This window comes from Globicephala melas, chromosome 2 (genome assembly GCF_963455315.2).
Source record: "Globicephala melas chromosome 2, mGloMel1.2, whole genome shotgun sequence".
NCBI classification, from domain to species: Eukaryota; Metazoa; Chordata; class Mammalia; order Artiodactyla; family Delphinidae; genus Globicephala; species Globicephala melas.
This window is the reverse complement of record NC_083315.2, coordinates 169,024,019-169,042,587: the sequence shown is the minus strand read 5'-3', so window position 1 is coordinate 169,042,587 and position 18,569 is coordinate 169,024,019. Positions and strand designations below refer to the sequence as shown.

The 18,569-nt window shown below is 52.5% G+C and overlaps 1 protein-coding gene and 1 long non-coding RNA gene across 7 annotated transcripts in view; one reads left to right on the top strand and one right to left on the bottom strand.

The window, feature by feature from the left end:
* BDKRB2 (bradykinin receptor B2) overlaps positions 1–12,458 on the bottom strand; it is a 32,016-nt gene extending 19,558 nt beyond the window's left edge. Inside the window, exons 1-2 of one of the 5 annotated variants that reach the window (XR_009563188.1) lie at positions 12,115–12,458; positions 2,596–3,494 (exon numbers count right to left, since the gene is read on the bottom strand). The gene's annotated coding sequence lies outside the window, so the exon portion shown is untranslated. Of the gene's footprint in view, positions 1–302; positions 557–2,595; positions 3,495–4,392; positions 6,892–12,114 lie in introns of those variants that run through there. The other 4 variants (XR_009563189.1, XR_009563190.1, XM_030883450.2 and 1 more) reach the window with 4 other exon arrangements.
* LOC132596887 (uncharacterized) overlaps positions 12,298–18,569 on the top strand; it is a 47,899-nt gene continuing 41,627 nt past the window's right edge. For both annotated transcript variants that reach the window (XR_009563192.1, XR_009563191.1), the window contains exon 1: positions 12,298–12,464. This is a non-coding gene — a long non-coding RNA (uncharacterized lncRNA). The remainder of the gene's footprint in view (positions 12,465–18,569) is intronic.

The following is an 18,569-nucleotide window of genomic DNA, read 5'->3' as shown; positions in this document are numbered from 1 at the left end:
AGACCGCGCTCATGAGCCCCTCCTGACCCCCGTCCCCTGTCTCCTCAGGGCTCCCAAATGTCGGCCTGGGGCCAGGCAGTGGGAAGGCTGGGCGCTGACAGTTAGACCTGGCTTGACCCCCAGCTCCCCACTTCCCTCTGCACCTTGGTGTCCTCATCTGTAAGGCGGGGATAGTAGTAGCGTGTCCCCCTCCGTGCTGTCAGGTGCTGAGCCCCGGGGCTGGCACGGAGCTGGGGTTCCCCCACGGTAGCTGCCATCGGAGTTGCTTTTGCTATCGTTAGTATTACTATTATTAGACCTACCCTGGACCGCTGACTCAGCATGTGCCTTTGAGCAGGTGGCTTTCCCTCTCTGGGCCTCAGTTTCCTCATCTGTAGGGCAAGCAGGGGGGTGATTACACAGATTATTTTGTAAGGTCTTTCCCACTGTAACAGTCTGTGACTAGCAGCTTTCTAACTCTGTTCATTCTGCTGCTGGGGTGGGTCTCCCCACTGTAGCCTGGAAGATGACGTCCCCGGCCTATGGGGAGACTGTGCCAGATGGAGGCCACACCCAAGCAGCTCACCTTCCCACACACCCAGCTGGAAGCCTGCCCAGGGGACACAGGGGCAACAGTTCTGTGCCTCTGCTCACTGCCAAGTCCCTGAACCTCTCGGGGCCTCAGTTTCCTTATCGGTGGAATGGGACTGGTCACTCGTAAGCACTCAGTGAGGCATCACTCTTAGTAGGAGTTTGCATCTGGTGAGATGCCAGGTCCACTGCCTCCACCCCTGGCTGCCTGGACCTGCTTCCTCAGGAACCCTTGGAGCCCAGACCACATTAAAACAATCTGGTTTGCCAATGTTTAATGGGCCAGTCACACACTGAGGGGCAAGGCAGGCAGACGACAGCCTCGATGTTCTTCTCCGAATAGGGTCAGGCACAGAAGGTTGACTGGCTCTCAAACCTGTCTCCAGAACATTCGATTTTGGAATAATTCAATGAAGCAAATCAAGAACCTAAAAAAATACCCTTTACTTTTTGCTTGGTATTTCTGAAAACAATCAAAAGGACAGGGAAAGCCTCCTGTCCTCCGATTAGGGAAATAAGAAACAACCAAAACTTTGCGGACCAGGGGACTGATTAAATATTATACGTGAAAAATGACGCTCCAGAGAGTTCACCAAAAGAGAGAGAACACTTCTGATATCAGGCCAGGTGGGAAAAAAAAGCTGGGCACTAAATCATATGTATAACACAGCAGGAAAAAATCTGGAAGGCAAAATACCAAATGATTACTAGTGGTGGTTGCCTTTGACCAGTGGGACCCTGTGTTGCTTTTGTGTTTTCTTTATTCTTTGTAGTAGCCTTCACGTTTTCTACGAAGAACCTTGATTGCTTTTGGAACGAAACTATTTAAATAAGCTAAGTGCTCGCTCCTATTTTTTTCAAAATAGAGAATGAATGATGGGCTAGCTTGTGCAAGAAAGGCAATCAGCAAGCCCATGTTCAATGAAAAGGCCTTGCTTACTTAAAACCGGTAAATCGATGCGTAATCATGTTTTCACATAAAATGAAATGTTGAGTGGATTTATGAGTTGTTTCTTCAGTGATTTCCTGTCTTACCCAACCACCAGTCCTGAGCACGAGACAGGCTGGGACCTGGGACCCTTTGCTGCAGTGCTGCAGTGCTTGCACCTGGACAAACGTCTCCTCCAGCTACAAATTGCAAAGAAATTATAAGGGACTAAAAATAAAACTGTGTGCGTGTGCAGCTGGGGCAAATTACAGACAAAAAGACCAAAAAAAACCCCAACTGCCACTTCTGAAGAGCTGGGAGGAAAAACAGGGTGTCGAGAGCAAAAGCAGTGTACTACACATGCCCCCCCGCACTCAGCACCACCAGAGGGGTGGGCAAAACACCTAAGCCACCCCTCTGGCTGGATCCCTGGACACACCCCTACCCTCACCCCATATAAGGAACAAGCTCGCCCCTCCTCGGGGCGGGGGAGGGCCAAGCGAGGGAAACTGTTACTTGTTTTCACCACCCCCTCCCACCCGCTGCAGCAGGGGCCCCAATAAGTCTTGCCTGAATTTCTTGTCTGGCCTCTAGTCACTTTCTATCGCTTGGGGAAGGCCAAGAACCCTGGTCAGTATCAAGCAGGTGGAGTCAGCGGGCTTCTAAGGACCCAGGAAAGAGCAGCCAGGTGGGGAGCTGCTGAGGGAGACTCTGGGAAGGTGGGATTTCCTGCTGGACTCAAAAGCCATTTCTTGTCACAGGATTCAGCCTGATGTTTCACATTTGGGGTCCCCATGAACCAAAAATCCTTCCCCAACCTCTGTTCTTCATTTTGACTCATGTCTCTGTCACCCGGGTTTCGTCTTTGAGGGATTTTTTTCACGCTGGTTGCAAGGATGGCATGTTCTCTGAGCCCTTTCACATTCAGCACGTTTCCGCCGCCTGCACTCAAGGAAGACCATGCACTGTCACAGCCTGCTTCTCTCCTGAGTCTGGAGACACTCCTCTGTTGGATCTGGTGTATTTGCTGCCGTGGGAAAGCCTGACTTTCCTTCCTTTGTGTGTTGCCCGCCGCTTTCCCCCCGTTGCCCCGCCTCTGGGTTCTACGGCTGCCCGCCCTCACCACCCTCTCAGGTCATCCTCAGTCAGGCCAGTGCTGGCCCTTGAGGCAAACCTGCAGCAAAAAGAAAAAGGCTGGGAGGTAGCATCACTCTACAGGCATCTAGATGCCAGCTCTGACATTTACCACCAGTGTGACTGAGCCAGTGGCCGCCTCTCTGGGCCTGGGTCCCCCCACTTGCAGGACTAGAGACTGTCTCCTGCCTGCGGGTTGTGGTGAGGACCCAGCGGGATCAGCCCTGGCCGTCAGGATCTCATTAGCCCTCGGCTCCCTTTTCTGCCTCGGAGTAACCGTCGCCTCCACGGCACCCCAGATCCAGGCGTGTTCTGTGCAGTGACCGCCCCGGGGGGCCCACCTCCACCCCCTCAGCCACGGCCACCACGGTCCACACACGCTCTTGGAAGAAATTCCCCAGGCCACTTGAAAGTCCCCGTGGCTGTGATTTATTTCTGCAGTAAGCACACGTGTACACCGCTGGGGACAGGCAAGGCGGCCCAGTCGGGGAAGTCAGCGCCCAGCTGGGGCTTTGGGATGTTGCCCCAGAGTGGGAAGGCCCGGGCTCCCCCCAGCATCTCCAGCCCTGGCCCCTCTTTCGCTTCCCCACCTGCTCTCTCCCCCGCAGTGGCAGGGCTGGTCTCCTCGCCGCCGCCGGCCTGAGCGCACCTCCTGATGCCCATCTTGACATCTTTTCCCATCCAGGGAGCCACGGCGTCCTCGTGGGGGAACCAGACCAGGTCCTGATCCTAGCGCCGCCTCCGACCAGCTCTGTCACCTCTAGAGAGCGTTGCATCCGTGCCTGGGGGAACCAGACCAGGCCCCGATCCTAGCGCCACCTCCGACCAGCTCTGTCACCTCTAGAGAGCGTTGCGTCCGCGCCTGGGGGGAAGCACCCCCGCTCAGCAGCTTTAGCAGAGTTCTGAGGGCGGGGGTGCCCGGGGTAGGGCCGAGATATACACTCTTGGGGCCCTGGGTGGGCTCCCGCCTGGTCCGTCCCACCGCATGTCCTCCCCCATTTACACCCGCCCTCCGCTTTAAAGGTCTAGGACCCTCCTGAGAGAGAACTTGAACCCTGCCCACAATGACAATTCAGAGAGCATAGGTGTCACAAGCTGGTTATGGGGACATGCAGGCAGCAGAGAGGCAGTGGTGTGTGTCTGTGTGTGTATATGTGTGTACGTGTGTGCAGTGTAGTGTGTGTGTGGTGTATTTATTTGTGTATATTTGTGTGTGTACGTGTGTGTGTGAGCTCTGTGTGTGAGTGGTGTGGCGTATTTGTGTGTACATGTGTATACATGTTTGTATGTGAGTGTGTGTGAGCGTGTGGTGTGCGTTGTATGTGTGTGTGAGTGTGTGTGAGCTCTGTGTGTGTGATGTGGCGTATTTGTGTGCACGTGTGTGTACATGTGTGTCTGTGTTGTGTGTGTGTTTATATGTGTGTGTGAGAGTGTGTGTGAGCGTGCGGGGTGTGTGTGTGTGTGTGAGATGTGTGAGTGTGTGTGTGAGTGTGTGTGTGAGTGTGTGTGAGCGTGCGGGGTGTGTATGTGAGTGTGTGATGTGTGAGTGTGTGTGTGAGCTCTGTGTGTGTGATGTGGCGTATTTGTGTGCACGTGTGTGTACATGTGTGTATGTGTCTGTGTTGTCTGTGTGTGTTTATGTGTGTGTGAGCGTGCAGGGTGTGTGTGTGTGTGAGTGTGTGTGTGACGTGTGAGCGTGTGTGTGTGTGTGTGACGTGTGAGTGTGTGTGAGATGTGTGAGTGTGTGTGTGTGAGTGTGTGTGAGCGTGCGGGGTGTGTGTGTGTGTGTGTGAGTGTGTGACGTGTGAGTGTGCGTGGCAGGCTGGCACGCAGAGGCCCAGGAAGGGGAAGGTGGAGATCATGACATCTGGCTCTGGATTCAGGAGGCCCAGGACAAGCAGAGGGCGTGACTGTCCCGGGTCCTCTGGGCTGGGCCCTGGGGTCACAGGAGCAGGGTGCTGAGTCCGAGTCTCCCAGGCCCTCGCCTGTCTCTCCCACAGGCTCCGCACTCCTCGTGGGCAGAAGCCTCCGAGCTGGGAGCCCAGAGAGTCTCTCCCGAGTGGTTCAGAGAGGAGGGAATGAGCGGGCCCTGCGCGGCGTGGCCACTTTCACACACGGTCCTGCCGTGTCGGCTGCGCAAAGGCTGTGCACGGTGGTCTTGATTCCCTGATGCAGGTGGGAAGGGAGGGGCTCAGGCCGGTCGGCGACCTGCCCTGTGTTACTCAGCAAGCCGTTGGCCAAGCCTCGATCAGAATGCTGGGCTGTTGGACAATGAGGCCGGTGTCCTCCACCACGGCCTCTGCCCAGGGACTGGAACTGGCTGGAGGCCACCTTCGGAGAAGCTGGCACTCAGGGTCCAGAAGAAGGGACTTTACAGAGTGGTGCCGGCCTACCAGTGGCTGCCATGGGACCCCCTGGGGTCGGAGCCCATTCCCTTGGGGAAGGTACCCGGGCTCAGAGCTGGTGGGCTCAGAAGCCTCACCTGTGCCCCAGAGCCTTTAGGACATGTGGGCGTGGCAAGACCCATGGAAAGGAAGCCTGGAAACCTGCCACCCGACTGTTAGTCTGCAGTGACAGAGAGACCTCCTCGGAATCCCTGCTCCCTCCAGGCCAGAGGCCACACTCAGGGAATGCCATTGCTCACCGGCCCTGGCGTCTGATTGTCACTGCAGAGTCCGACCTCCCAGGAGGCCTGCTGAGCCTACCAGGGTACAGGCCCTAACGGCCAGGAGGGCGCTGCAGGTCCCCTGGGGACCAGGCTGGGAATGGACAGAGGGGTAAGATGAGGCCCTGGCCTTTGAGGGGGCTCACAGGCTGCAGGAGAGGCAAACACACAGATGATGCCAACACAGCATGGCTAGTGCTGTCCCTGAGGGGCCAAAGGCAGTTGCGGGGCACCAAGGAGAGACCTAGCTTCTGGGAAGGGGTGTAGAAGGCTTCCTGGAAGGAGGGACCCCTTCATCTCAAAGGCTGAGTAGGAGAAGAAGCTTGAGGAAGGTGTGGAAAAGCATCAGAGGCACGGGAACAGCATGAACAAAGGCTCAGAGGCATTGGAGAGCATCGTGTGCTTAGGATCCTGGGTAGTTCAGATTTTCCTCAGTTTCACACCAGCTTTTCCCCCTCTCTGTTTGGAAGAGTCAAGCCCTCCAATAAGGTCTCAACTCCACGGCTGGGTGTTCCTGCTTTAGATCTGGGAAATGCTCCGTGTCTAAGGCACTCTGCGGCACCATCGCAGGCCCATTTTAGAGCTCAGCCCCCAGAGGCTGGCGTGGGGAGGGGCTGTCTTTGCCCTCCCTTACGTGGGGCTGTTTGGGGGAGAGGCTGCCCTTGTAAATCTGCTCGGAAAGTTCTTTCTCCCAGTCGTAACCAGCTCAGCTCTGCCTCAGTGGCCTTCACCAGTCTGCACCTCTCAACGTGTGAAGCAGGGCCTCAAATTCCAATGCCCACAGGGGCCCATTAAAGTGGGGTGCTGGAGGTGAGAGCAGATGCTGACGCTGGGGGAGGGGTGGGCACTCTGACGGCCAAGGTCTGACCTAAAGAGCTGTGTGTGGCCAGGTGGGGCATTAATTTTCAGCCTTGCCAGAGCCGTCTGCATTCCTAGAGAAGCTGGGAAGCTGAATTTTTATGTGAAATATCCCATTTTAAAATTATTGACTCTTGTAAGAAATGCTGGTGGCTAAATACTTAGCACATCTGTGAGCCTGTTGGTTCGTGGGCTCTGACTGAGACTTAGGTATAAAAGGTTCAAGCAGAGATGATGGGATCCCAGGCCCAGCGGGGGGCAGGGCTTTGAGCTCTGCTCTCCTACCTTCAGGGACATGGGACCCTCCCAGGGAACAGGAGGCCAGTGTGGAAAGAAGGCCTTCACGGGTCCAACAGAAACCCCCAACCAGGCAGATCGTCCTTCCCACAGCCTGGAAAGGCTGGGATGCTGGGCCCCAACTGTGCTGCAGGCCACTCTTGACCGCAAAGTGTCTGCTTATCACTTCCTGTCTCAGCAACTTATCCTAATTCTCCGCATGGCACAGATCGCTTCCTAATATTTCCTCCCCCTTCGCTATTTTCAAAGAGCCAGGCTTTGGTTTTTCCTTAGAGGGAATACTGATATTAACGTTTGTTTCCTTTCTAATTAATCATTTTGTTTTGTCATCATTATTCTTTCTTCTACTTCTTTTTCTTTCTTTCTTTTCTTCTTTCTTCTACTTTTTTTGTCCATCCAGCTTCTTGAACTGAACATTTTATGCATTTACTTGCAATCTCTATAAACAATAATACAATAATCATCATCATAATTATTATTATTAACATGAGTTCAACTATGAGTATGGCTTTGTCTGTATCCCATAAATTTGATTAACAGTGTTCTTGTAACTGATCTTGTCTCAGATATCTGTAATTTCAGTTTTGATGATCTCTGATGGGAGAGTTCTGAGGAAGAGCATTTCCTAAAATTTACAAGTGATCTGTGATGTTTAGTTTCTATATTTCATATTAATTTCTACAGTATGGTCAAGTAATGCAGCCAGTAAGAGTTTTATATCTGGGACTATATTAAGGTTTTCTTAGGGCCTAGAACATAATCAATTTCTATAAATATTCCTTAGAATGTATTTCCTTTGTTGAATACAATATAAGCTAATTTATCATAATTTATAATAATTATGTTACAAATATAACATACTATAATTATATATATATATATATATATATACTCTTCAATTCTTCTAGTGGTTATCTTTAAAATTTTAACAAACATATTAAAATTTGTGTCCATTATTAGCATCAGGAATAGAAAAATAGCTGTTCTTCCAGCTAAGATAAAATCTTTAGTGTACATCAACTATACTTCAATTAAAAAAAATCTTTAGCACACTTTTCCTCCTCCCTTCTTTTTCTCTTCTCACTTTGCAGATTTAGCTGGAATAATAAGAACTTTTTGTTCCAGATTATTTCCTCATTTTTATGTCTATTTTAGGTATCCTGCCTAAACAGTTACAAAGCTTCACAATCACAATACAACCAATTTGTCAGCCATAGTTTAGAATTGAACTGGTTTAACTGATCAGCTAATTTTCCCTATAACTTGTCTTTCCTTTTCTTGCATTATTTGATGGGATTACTTTCCCATTTGGCTGGAAGGTGCAATCTCAGAGGCTCTGGAAGGACCAGAGAGCCTCCCTACTGCCGTCGGGGTGTCACCCCTGCTGTGTAGGTATTCACAGTAGGTGCCGCGCTGGGTTGGGTTCAGTCTTTTCCCTGGAGGGGATTTCGTTTGGGTGGGAGAGGCAGGACACAGCTTGGTGCTTCCTGAGGCCCAAATCCACCTGCAGGGGAGCTAGGCTGGGAGCTGTCTGAGGCCCCGAGCTCTCAGGGAGAGTGTGTCCGTCGGTTCCTGAAATGACATGGGAGGGGGCGGTGATACAGCCCTGGGTACCAGGGTTTGGGGGCCCTGAATTTCGGCCATGGAGATTAAGAGGAGGCATCTGGGGATGGTGGCTTTGGGGTCTAGGGCAGGGACAGGGCCTGAGTTCCTTTCAAATTTGCTCCCCCGAGAAAGCCATTTGCAAAGGCAGTGTGTGTCCATGGTTGGTCTTCCCGGTCAGGCCACACCCCCTTGGAATATGGTCACTTGGGGACCCAAAAGAAAGAAGAGGGAACACGAAGTCACAGGTACACATCAGCACAGTAACAGCCACAGAAGCGCTGGGCTTGCCCAAGTGCCTGGCACGCTACAGTTTACCGACACCCCACGAGGTGTCTGGCACAGGCGCTGCTGACCTCGTGAGGCTCAGAGAAGCAAAGCGACCTCGCTGAGCAGGCTCAGCCAGCTAGCCAGTTTGGATCGGGGTCTGGAAGCCAGTTCTCTGCGCCCGCCTTCCCAGAGCTCCACTGGCCAGAGAAATCAGAGGGGCCTAGAGGCGCTGGGGAGTGTGGGCTGGAAACCTGAAGTGGGAAAAGTTACAGGGCTCCAGCTGTTGCCACCCACAGGTGTGCTGCCTAGGAATATGAGTGCGGGCATGCTGGGGTTCCCTGGGAACCCCCAAGCTGTAGTGACCCCACTGCAGGGCAGACAACACCTCTGGTAGTCCCAGGTCCTTGCTGCCGTCCGCCTGCTAAGTGGGCACCTGCAGTAAGCCTGGCCCTGTTTGCACTGCCCTAGCACCATCCGAGATAAACCTCTCTATGCTCCTCAGGAATAGGAATGACTACCCCCATCGTACAGATGAGAAACCTGAGGCTCGGGAGCCTCTCCAGCAGTAAACAGTCGGAATTTGAACGCAGGGCCTTCAAATTGTTCCACCCTGCTTTGTGCTGCGATGATTTTTTTTGGAGGGGGTTCACATTTTTCTAACCTGTAGAACCCTGCAGATTCCAGAGTCAAAGGAATACTTTACTTCTTGGGTTTGTTCTGGAAAGTATATTTTGATTGAAGAGCTGTGGAAGTTTTGCTCAGGCAGGACCCATGGGATGAGAATTATACAGTCCCACTCCAAGAGATAGAAAGTGGCCCAATGCTCAGTGGGAGAGGGATTTAGCTTCAGTCTAAGGAAGGACTTTTTTTTTTTTTTTTTGCGGTACGTGGGTCTCTCACTGTTGTGGCCTCTCCCGTTGCGGAGCACAGGCTCCGGACGCGCAGGCCCAGCGGCCATGGCTCACGGGCCCAGCTGCTCCGCGGCATGTGGGATCTTCCCGGACCGGGGCACGAACCCGTGTCCCCTGCATCGGCAGGCGGACTCTCAACCACTGTGCCACCAGGGAAGCCCTAAGGAAGGACTTTTTAACAGTACAACCCTCTCGAGATGGAGCAGGCTGCCTTGTACAATAGTGACCTCCCCGTTCCTGGAAGCATGTGCACAAAGAAGTCAGGGGATTCCTGGGCCGGGTGGGTGTTGGAAGTGACGTACTCAGTCTTAGTATCGAGTCTTAGGAAGTTCTGATCATCTGATTCATGGCTCTGGGATTCCCTAAGTGCCTTCTGAATCCTCAACACACAGTCCTGCACTGTGTGCTTTAAAAAAAAATTAGACTGTATTTTTAAAGCAGTTTCAGGTGCACAGAAAAATTGTGCAGAAGGTACAGGAGTTCCCACATGCCTCCTGCCCCACCTGTGCACAATCCTCCCCGCTTATCAACACCCTGCACCAGAGTGCTGTGTTCTTGCAATCAATGAACCTACACTGACATATCATATCGCCAAAGTCCATGGTTTACGTTAGGGTTCACTCTTGATGTTGTACATTCTATGGGTTTGGACAAATGTATAATGACATGTATCCGCCATTACAGCTTCATGCAGAGTAGTTTCACTGCCCTAAAAATCTTCTGTGCTCTGTGTGTTCATTCCCCCCTCCCCCCAACTTCGGCAACCACTGATGTTTTTCACTGTCTCCATAGTTCTGCCTTTCCCAGAATGTCATATAATAGGAATCCTACAGTACGTAGCCTTTTCAGATTGGCTTCTTTCACTTAGTAACGTGCTCTGTGTGCTTTTAGTGCCTGCCAAGTGACCAGTATTCATTTATTCATCCATCCACCCATCCATCCATCCATCCATCCATCCATCCATCCATCCAGCTATCCATCCATCCATCTACCCATCCAGCCATCCACCCACCCATCTACCATTCAGTCATTCAGCAAATACTGACTTGTGCCCACTTCATGGTAGGCACGGTTCTCAGTGCAGGCGAGCCAGCTGTGAATGGACAGACATGATCCCTACTTTGATTTTGAAAACCAGAATCCCCTGGTGGGTCTGCAGGGCAATCTCCAGTGCCCTCTCTGACCCCAAGGCTGCACAGGTCAGAAAGGCAGCCATTAATGTTACCCTCGGATCCCCTCTGAACTTTTTATCCAGGCACGGTCACTGTGTTAGCAGAGACCACGTGGCACGGCTCTTTCCCCTGCTTGGTGCCGTTGGCCAGCATGTCTCCAGTTCGGTCTAATCCCATGTCTTTAGTCTCACCATTCGTCAGTCATCGGAACCTTCCTATAAGTGACAGACCTGAGTCCCAAACAGGTCAAGGCCTTTCCCGGACCCTGAGCAGAGGGCTTTGCTCAGTTACGTCCTGGCTCGGAGACTCAGTTTCCTCATGTGTTCTGTGATGGCCTCGGAGCGCATGACTGCAGGGGTTCTGTGAGTTCCCGGCAGAGCTGGGATGAGACCCTGGGTTCCTGGCTACAGGGCCAGTGTGCGAGCCTGCATCTGCAGTGTTCTCCAAATCCCCTTCTCCTGGCTCGTCCCCACCCCCGGCTTGACTCCTGTCCCGAACGGGAGAAAAACAGTGAACTCTTCCTTCAAGTTTGTGGGGCTCCTGTTGTGGAATGTCCCCTTCACCCCGACTGCTGCCAGGGCCCAGAAGTACACAGAACAGTTTTCCTCCAGATAAGGAGGGTGGACAGTGTCCTGTGGGGTCACTCACCCTGCCCCCAGCCACCCACTGAGAGAAGGAATAAGAGGCGGCTTGGCCCTGGGGCCCCCATGGCCCACTACTGGGCCAGAGCTCCCACTTCCTGTGGACTGGTGGGAGCCCCAGGCAGCCTGACTCAAGGAGGCACATTCTCACCTGCCTGGGAGAGCAACTCCCACCCCCCACCCCGGCGCAGCCTGGGGAAACTACCTGCCCTCGGCAGCTCTGATAACCGCTACGATTTATTGAGCACCTACTGCACATGCGACACTTCACTTCATCAGCCCATTTCTGTCTTTGCCCCCCATCCTGCCAGGTCAGCTTTCTGGCTCAGGAAACTGGGAAAAAAAACGGACTCAAAAACATTACCCAGGGGATGAGAGCAGAGCTTGGTGCCAACCCAGGACTAGATGCAAAGCCCACGCTCTGAACAAACAAACTGTTTTATCCCTCCATCCTGGACAGCCAGGACCAGACAAGAGGGATGCGAAGCTTGTCTGAGTTATCACCACCACCGCCCCAACGCACATCATCAGCCGTCCTTTACAAACCCCCTTCCGTCTGTGGTCTGATTAACTCCAGCCGCCCCAGGGAGCAGGCGAGCAGGGTACTTTGCAGATGAGAAACTGAGGCTCAGAGAGGTTAAGTAACTTGTCCAGGGTCACATAGGGCCAATGAGCGGTAGGGCTGTGAGTGAAAAGCCAGATTCTTGAGTCTAAACCCCACACCTTCCCTGCTTTACCACCCTCTCTGCTTTAGTGCAGGAATCCACCCAAAAGTCAGGTCACTAAATGACTCACATAAATACACACCTGCCTGTCTGTCTCCTCCATTCAGGGAGAAGACAAACCTAGAACAAACAAGAACATTTCTCTTGCTGGGAGTCCTTCTTGTTACCTGTAGGGAAGGAAGGGAACTTTCCCAAACTCCCTAGGACCTGAGGAAAACTTCTCACCCAGCCTGGGAATCAGCCCCCATGTCACCCATCTGCCCGCCCTCCCTCTGTGTTCGGTCTGCCTGTCCTTCCCCGAGAAGGTGAGGCGGCTGGACCAGCCCCTGCCCGGCACCCACCTTGTCCGGAGCACAAACGCGGGCACTTCGTAGCTCCCTGGTCCAGCGGGGCTGCCCGAGGGCCCCAGTCCTCCGAGGAGCCTCCGGAGCTGAGCTGGAGTGGCAGTGGGAACAGATCATCTTTCAAGGGCTGGGCTGTGATGTCATCACCATGCTGGGCACTTCCTCCCTCCACCTCCAGCCTAGACCAGAGCTCCGGCTCCTGCCCAGCGCCGGCCCCAGCCAGGCTAGCTGCAGCTTCCAGATCCCAGACCTACAGATCCCCCCTACAGAGGGTAACTGCATCTGCCCAGGGCTCCTGCTGCCCTCTGTGCCTGGGGGGCTGGGCCAGCCACATGGATGATTTCCAGGTTAGTCCATGGAATGTTCTCTTGTGTAGACAGCCTGCCCTTTAGAGGCTCGGATTGGCAAACGCGTTCTGGGCTCCAAGTCAGCCTGGATTTCAGTCTCCGTGCTGCCGCTTTCCTGGCAAAAAACCTCGGGCAGGTGACTTAACATCTCTGAACTCTGAAATGTAGCTGACAGTGAAAAATCTCAGAGAGGGGAGTGGTGAGGATTAGCAACAGTCCTGACGTGTATATAACTTTTACTGTGGCAGGCGCTTTTTTAAAGCCCGTAAATGCATTAACTCAGCTAATCCTCCCAGGAACCCAGGCAGTCTGGCTCCAAACTCTGTTCTTAATCACTTTCCCATCCCTTTTCTCAACTAAATGAAAATTTGGTGTGAATATTGGATGCAGAGCAGGTGACCCTTAAAATACTAGTTTTCTTCTTTCTGGTATTGAGGTAGGTAGCTGACACACTCCACAAGTGAATCCATTTGTCTAATAGCACATGTATTGCTTATCATTATTTCTTTTCCCTGTGTGGTTGTTTTGTGTCCGAGTTCAGGTGTAAAACAGTGGGCATTTACACAGAAGGTAGAAACAAGGGTGGCCAGGGAGGCAGGGGAGTTCTGATTTTTTTTATGCCATGTATACTTCCAAAGGGATGATGGCAGCAGAAACTCGGAAACGTCTTCAGAGATAGAACACCTTTCCCTGTCCTGTTTTCTGGTGACACTTCCGGATCTGTGCCTCTGAGACTCTGCCATTTCTTTGGGGATGTTTGCCTGTGGTTTCCTCACACTTCAACACTGGTTGGCTTTCTTAGCTTCGCTCTGGAGACTAACTGACAGTCCACAGCACTTAACACTCCCAGAAGCTTAGAAGCTGCAAAGTATGGGGGCCTTCGAACATTTTTGGAAAAAGTCTTAAAGCCTTTCCTTCAAAAGAGAGCTGATGACGTGGGTCCGGTGGGACTGGGGGAATAAACGGGAGGGTCACAACTCCACCTGCCGTCTCCCCTTCCCCTGTAACTTCTCTGAACCAAGTCTTCAAACCAGCGACTGAGTCCAACTCCATTGTCAGAGATACGGGGAAACTGAGTCCCAGAAGGGTTAATGGGGAGGCCTGGGATCTAGGCCTGACTTGCCTGTGAACTGGTTGCATAAACTTGAATGTGGTCCTTTCCCTGACCTGGTGTCTCAGTGACTCCTCTGCACAGTGGCTGGTTCTACGGTGCTGGGACTCCTTGATCTGAGGTTTCTGACTTCCTAGATGGGAGCAGTGCTCTGTGGACAGGCTGCCTGGTGTCCACCAGCCCTATAACATGGACTGTGCTCTATGCTTTTTCCAGGATAGAGGATCTATAGTCTTCGTCAAATTACTGAAAGGATCTTCTATGATCCAAAGCATCTTGAGTCCCTCAGACATCAGAGAGAGAGAGAGGCAGACCTTGTGAGGTCCCTTCCAGCTCCCATATTCTAGGGTTCTACTTCTACGAGATGAAAAATCTTCAAAGATCTGAATCCAGTGCTGATGCTTCTGTAAATACTATTGACAGAGAGAGCTCCAAAAGGCATCATCCCTCTACACACTTCTCCATCCACCACTGTAATATAGTTTTTTTGTGGGGGTGGGGGTGGGGGGGAGATGCTATCTTGACCCAGTTTTGAAATCCTGGCTGGCGGTTGGTCAATTCTTCTTGAACAGCTAAGTTCACACTCCCATCACTTCCCTTCTCGGGCTTTCACACTCTGGGCCACTATGCACCTGCCCTAATCACACGGGGGCCAGGTACCAAACAAATATGGACAGCCCCTATACCCTGGAACTTACAAAATGATTCAAATTAGCCAGTCCACCCGGAGCCTGAGAAAGCTGCCTGACCCATCTTGCTTGCTGTACATAAGCTCTCCCGGTAGCACCTGCTTGCTGTTACTCTGTCCCCAGGTGCAGCCCCTGTGCGGCCCTGCCTGGAAGACTTCTCTCCTCTGGGGAAGTAATTAACAAAAAGTTCTGCCTTTCATCTATCTGAGTGCCGTTGTGTCATGTCTCTCCAACAAAAGAATCTTTAAATCTTGTAAAATAATCCCCCACTCTTCCATTCACCTACACTTGTATCTACCCATTCACCCATCCACCCACCCGCTCTCCCATCCACCCATCCGTCCATCCATCCATCCATCCACTGATTTATCAGACATCCGCATAGGTGGTCTGTGCATTGTGAGGCAGAAGTGAATGAATCCATGCACCCATGTCTGGAAGGAGCCCACCACTGAGGCCAGGGAACCATTTCGAAGGGAATTTCTCACAAACTCAGTAACAACCCACACTCATTTATATCTGGATCGGCAGATATTTGCATTTCATTTTTGCTATGAGAAAATTGAGCTAAACCCTTCCTGCGAAATCTGACACCCCTGACTTATTCTATCCCTTTCACTTATCCACTTGGCTGGGGTCACAAGGGGACTCAGCCCTGCCAGGACTCCGGCTCCAGCCAGCCCGGGGGTCTTCAGGGACAACTAGAGGAGGCACCAAGTTCCTCCTGCATGTAACCCTGATGGCCTCCACACGAAGCCAGGGCCCCTCTGTGGCTTGGGAAGAACCGACCCCTGGCCTCTCCAGCTCAAGTCCGAACCTAAGCCTTAGCAACGCGCAGTCATCTAAGTCTCCCAAATGTGGCGGATGGCAGCTGACTCCACGTCTTTGCACGTGCAGCGATCTCTGTTTGGAGCACCCTTCCTTTGGAAACTCCCGCCCTTCTTTTAGGAGCCGCTCACGGGCCTTTTCCTGATGTGCCTGGTGGAGGCTGCCCCTCGCCTGCACTCAGCGCGCTGGCCGCTTCCCTTCACAGTGCTGAGTTTTCCTCCATGCCCCCTGGACATGAATCCCATGAGGCAGGGACTCCTGTCTTATTTATTTATTTATTATCCTGTCTGTTATCCAGCACATAGCAGGGCCCCCGTGAACTCCTGCCGGTGGAATGAAGACACAGGTCCGTCTACGGGCAAAAGCCCCCAGATCCAACCTCGCTGGGGTGGAGAAAAGAGCCCATAAAACAGAACAGCAGGAAAGCAAGCTACGTGTGCACGTGTATGCACACATGTTTGTTTATGTATGTCTGTCCCTCCATCCCAGTGTTCCAGAACTTCCTCTCCAAATGTCTGTGTGTGAGGCTGAGGTCCTCAGTCCCCTCCCCAGGAAGGCCCTTCTCCATCCACCTCCAGAAGTGGGCTGTGCTTTTGTCCAGAACTCTGTGGTCTTGACCAGAAAGCAACCCCTGTTCTCTGTCACTCGGCAGCCGCCCGGCATACCACAGGCAGACCAATCCTGAGAAACTGGGTGAGCACGGATTTTGATTCAGAGCGAAACATGCACAAAGCCTACAGTGTGGACTGGTTGACACTGATGCCAACGTCCACAGACCCTGCAGAGCAAGTCCCAGCCAACGTGCAGCCCCCTCCGTTCTGCCTCTGTTCTCGCCCCGACCCCCAGAGGCCCCCATAGCCCTGCAGGAAGCTTCGTCCTGGGCACAGCTGGCTCTCAGTCCCCAGCTCCGACCCCCGGGCTGTCCATTCCCCAGTGATAAGTTACTAGCTGATTACAGTTCTTCTGAGTAAAGGAGAATTAAAATTTTCATTTATTAACATGTATTTTACCATTCACCTTTATATCACTCAGCTTGAAGTGCAAATATCTGTGCGTTTAACTCACGTGTGAAATCACTGAGATAGCACCATTTCTATTCTGCAGTTTATACGCGCATATGCATTTTGTTCTTTCCAGAACAGTGGAAACATGGAGAGAGCAAACTCTTCTGCTTTGATTTAACTCCTTGATATGGGTTGTTTTCCTCACAATTTCTGTCCGACTGGACTTTCCCACACCCTGTCCCCAGATTTAGGGCATGAGTGAAATCCTTGCTATTTCTGGTGCAAAGACCTTCAGAGCTGCGCTCAGAGAGGAACTTGAGGAAGGAAGTGGGGGCGAAGGGCACAGGGAGGCTAATCTTTCCTCCGTCTGTCTGTCTGTCTCCCTGCTGCCCTGGGAGGTGGATGGGGGCCTCGTCCTGCTGGGCCGGCAGGTTGGTGGGAAGGAGGCCTCGGTTGCCGGTCGGCCTGGCCACACTGCTTCCTACCTCTGTCCTCAGCCCTGGGGCTGCCGCTGCTCTTACGCCCAGAGGTGATTCCTCACTTCCTGCCCGGGGGGCAGGCTGGGGGGCTGCCGAGTTTGGGAAATCCTAAGGGTAAGGAGCCCAGGCTGATTCCTGGCATCCCTTGCCCCTCTTCTCCAGGGACTGGCCGCTGAGCCAGGGTCCCCAGGGAGCCGGCTCTACCTGCAGGGTCCTCGTGCCTCCCGTGGAACCTGGGACCCCAGGTCCGGTGCCCACTAGGCTCGGCGCTGAGGCCCCTCCTTTCCCCTTCCCACCCCCTCATCAGGAGACTGAAGCTCCGAGAGGGGATTTACTCTAGTGAGTGGCGCCCTCGGATCTCCCTATTCTGGGTATTTCATAGAAACGGAATCCTATGACATGTGGCCTTTGGGGCCTGGTTTCTTACACGCAGTGTCATGTTTTTGAGACTCAGCCACACGGCGGCACATAGCGGTCCTTCATTCCTGTTTGTGGCTCAGCAATGCTCCGTCCTATGGCTGGACCACATCTGCTTGTCCCTTCCCCCATGGATGGACTTCGGGGCTGTTTCTCCCTTTCAACCACTGTGAATAACGTTGCCAGGAGCACTCACGTGGAAGTGTTTGTCTGGGTTCCTGTTTTCAGTCTTTTGGGGATGTACCCAGCTGGGCCACGTGGTAACTCTGTGCTTCACTTTTGGAGGAAGAGCCAGACTGTCTTCACAGCAGCCGCATCAGGAAGCGCCCCTACCCCTTGCTGTTCCCCACTCATAGGTTCAAACACCTAGAGCGCTGATGCTGCTGGAGGGTTGCGGAGAAGGACACTGCCCTGGGGGGCATTCTGGAGCGAGCAGAACCCTATGGGGCCTTTCCCAGACAGACCCCTCCCTGATATCCTCTGCTGTAGCTCCTCTCTGAAGTACCTGGGTAATAGCATCTGATGCACATTTCCTGAGTTTTTCAGACGATAACACCACCACCAAATGGAAGAAATTAATTGGATAATCACAAGCATGCAGCCCCCAGACCTTCTGGCGCCTAAGGATTGATAAGGTTAATTCCCTGTGATACTGCTCTGTTATCTCACCATCAACCAATCAGAGAACTGTGGACAAGCTGATCACAGACCCTGGGGTGCCCCGCCCTCGCCTGGCCTTTAAAAATGCTCTGCCCCTATGATACTGTATATAGCACAGGGAACTCTGCTCAATATTATGAAATAACCTAAAAGGGAAAAGAATTTGAAAGAAGAATAGATATGGATAACTGAATCACTTTGCCGTACACCTGAAACTAACACAACATTGTTAATCAATTGTACTCCAATATAAAATAAAACTTTTTTTAAATTAAATAAAAAATAGGGCTTCCCTGGTGGCACAGTGGTTGAGAGTCCGCCTGACGATGCAGGGGACACGGGTTCGTGCCCCAGTCCGGGAGGATCTCACATGCCGCGGAGCGGCTGGGCCCGTGAGCCATGGCCGCTGGGCCTGCGCGTCCAGAGCCTGTGCTCTGCGAAGGGAGAGGCCACAGCGGTGAGAGGCCCGCGTACCGCAAAAAAATAAAAAAATAAAGAACCGTAAATTGCTGCTCTCAAAAAAAAAAAAATGCTTTGCTGAAACTTTTCAGGTAGTTTGGGGTTTTGGGGGGCATGCGCCACCCGTTCTCCTTGTTTGACCCTGCGATAAACCTTCCTCTGCTCCAGACTCTGACATTTCGATTTGTTTGGCCTCCCTGTACATCGGGCACATGAACTTGCGTTCAGTAACAATTCGAGTTTCTACTGACTCAGTGCACTAACCGTTGATCACCATCACCATCAGCTTCCATTTCACTTCATCCATTTGTTTCGTGTATTTTCAGTTCAGAGAGGTGCATTCCCACGTGCTACGCATCAGTCTTACAACTAAGAAGAAATGTTGAGTAACCTGCCCAAGGTCCCCCAGCTAGAGGGTGGCCGAGCTGGAGCAGGAATCCAGGCCTCCTCTGCACTGT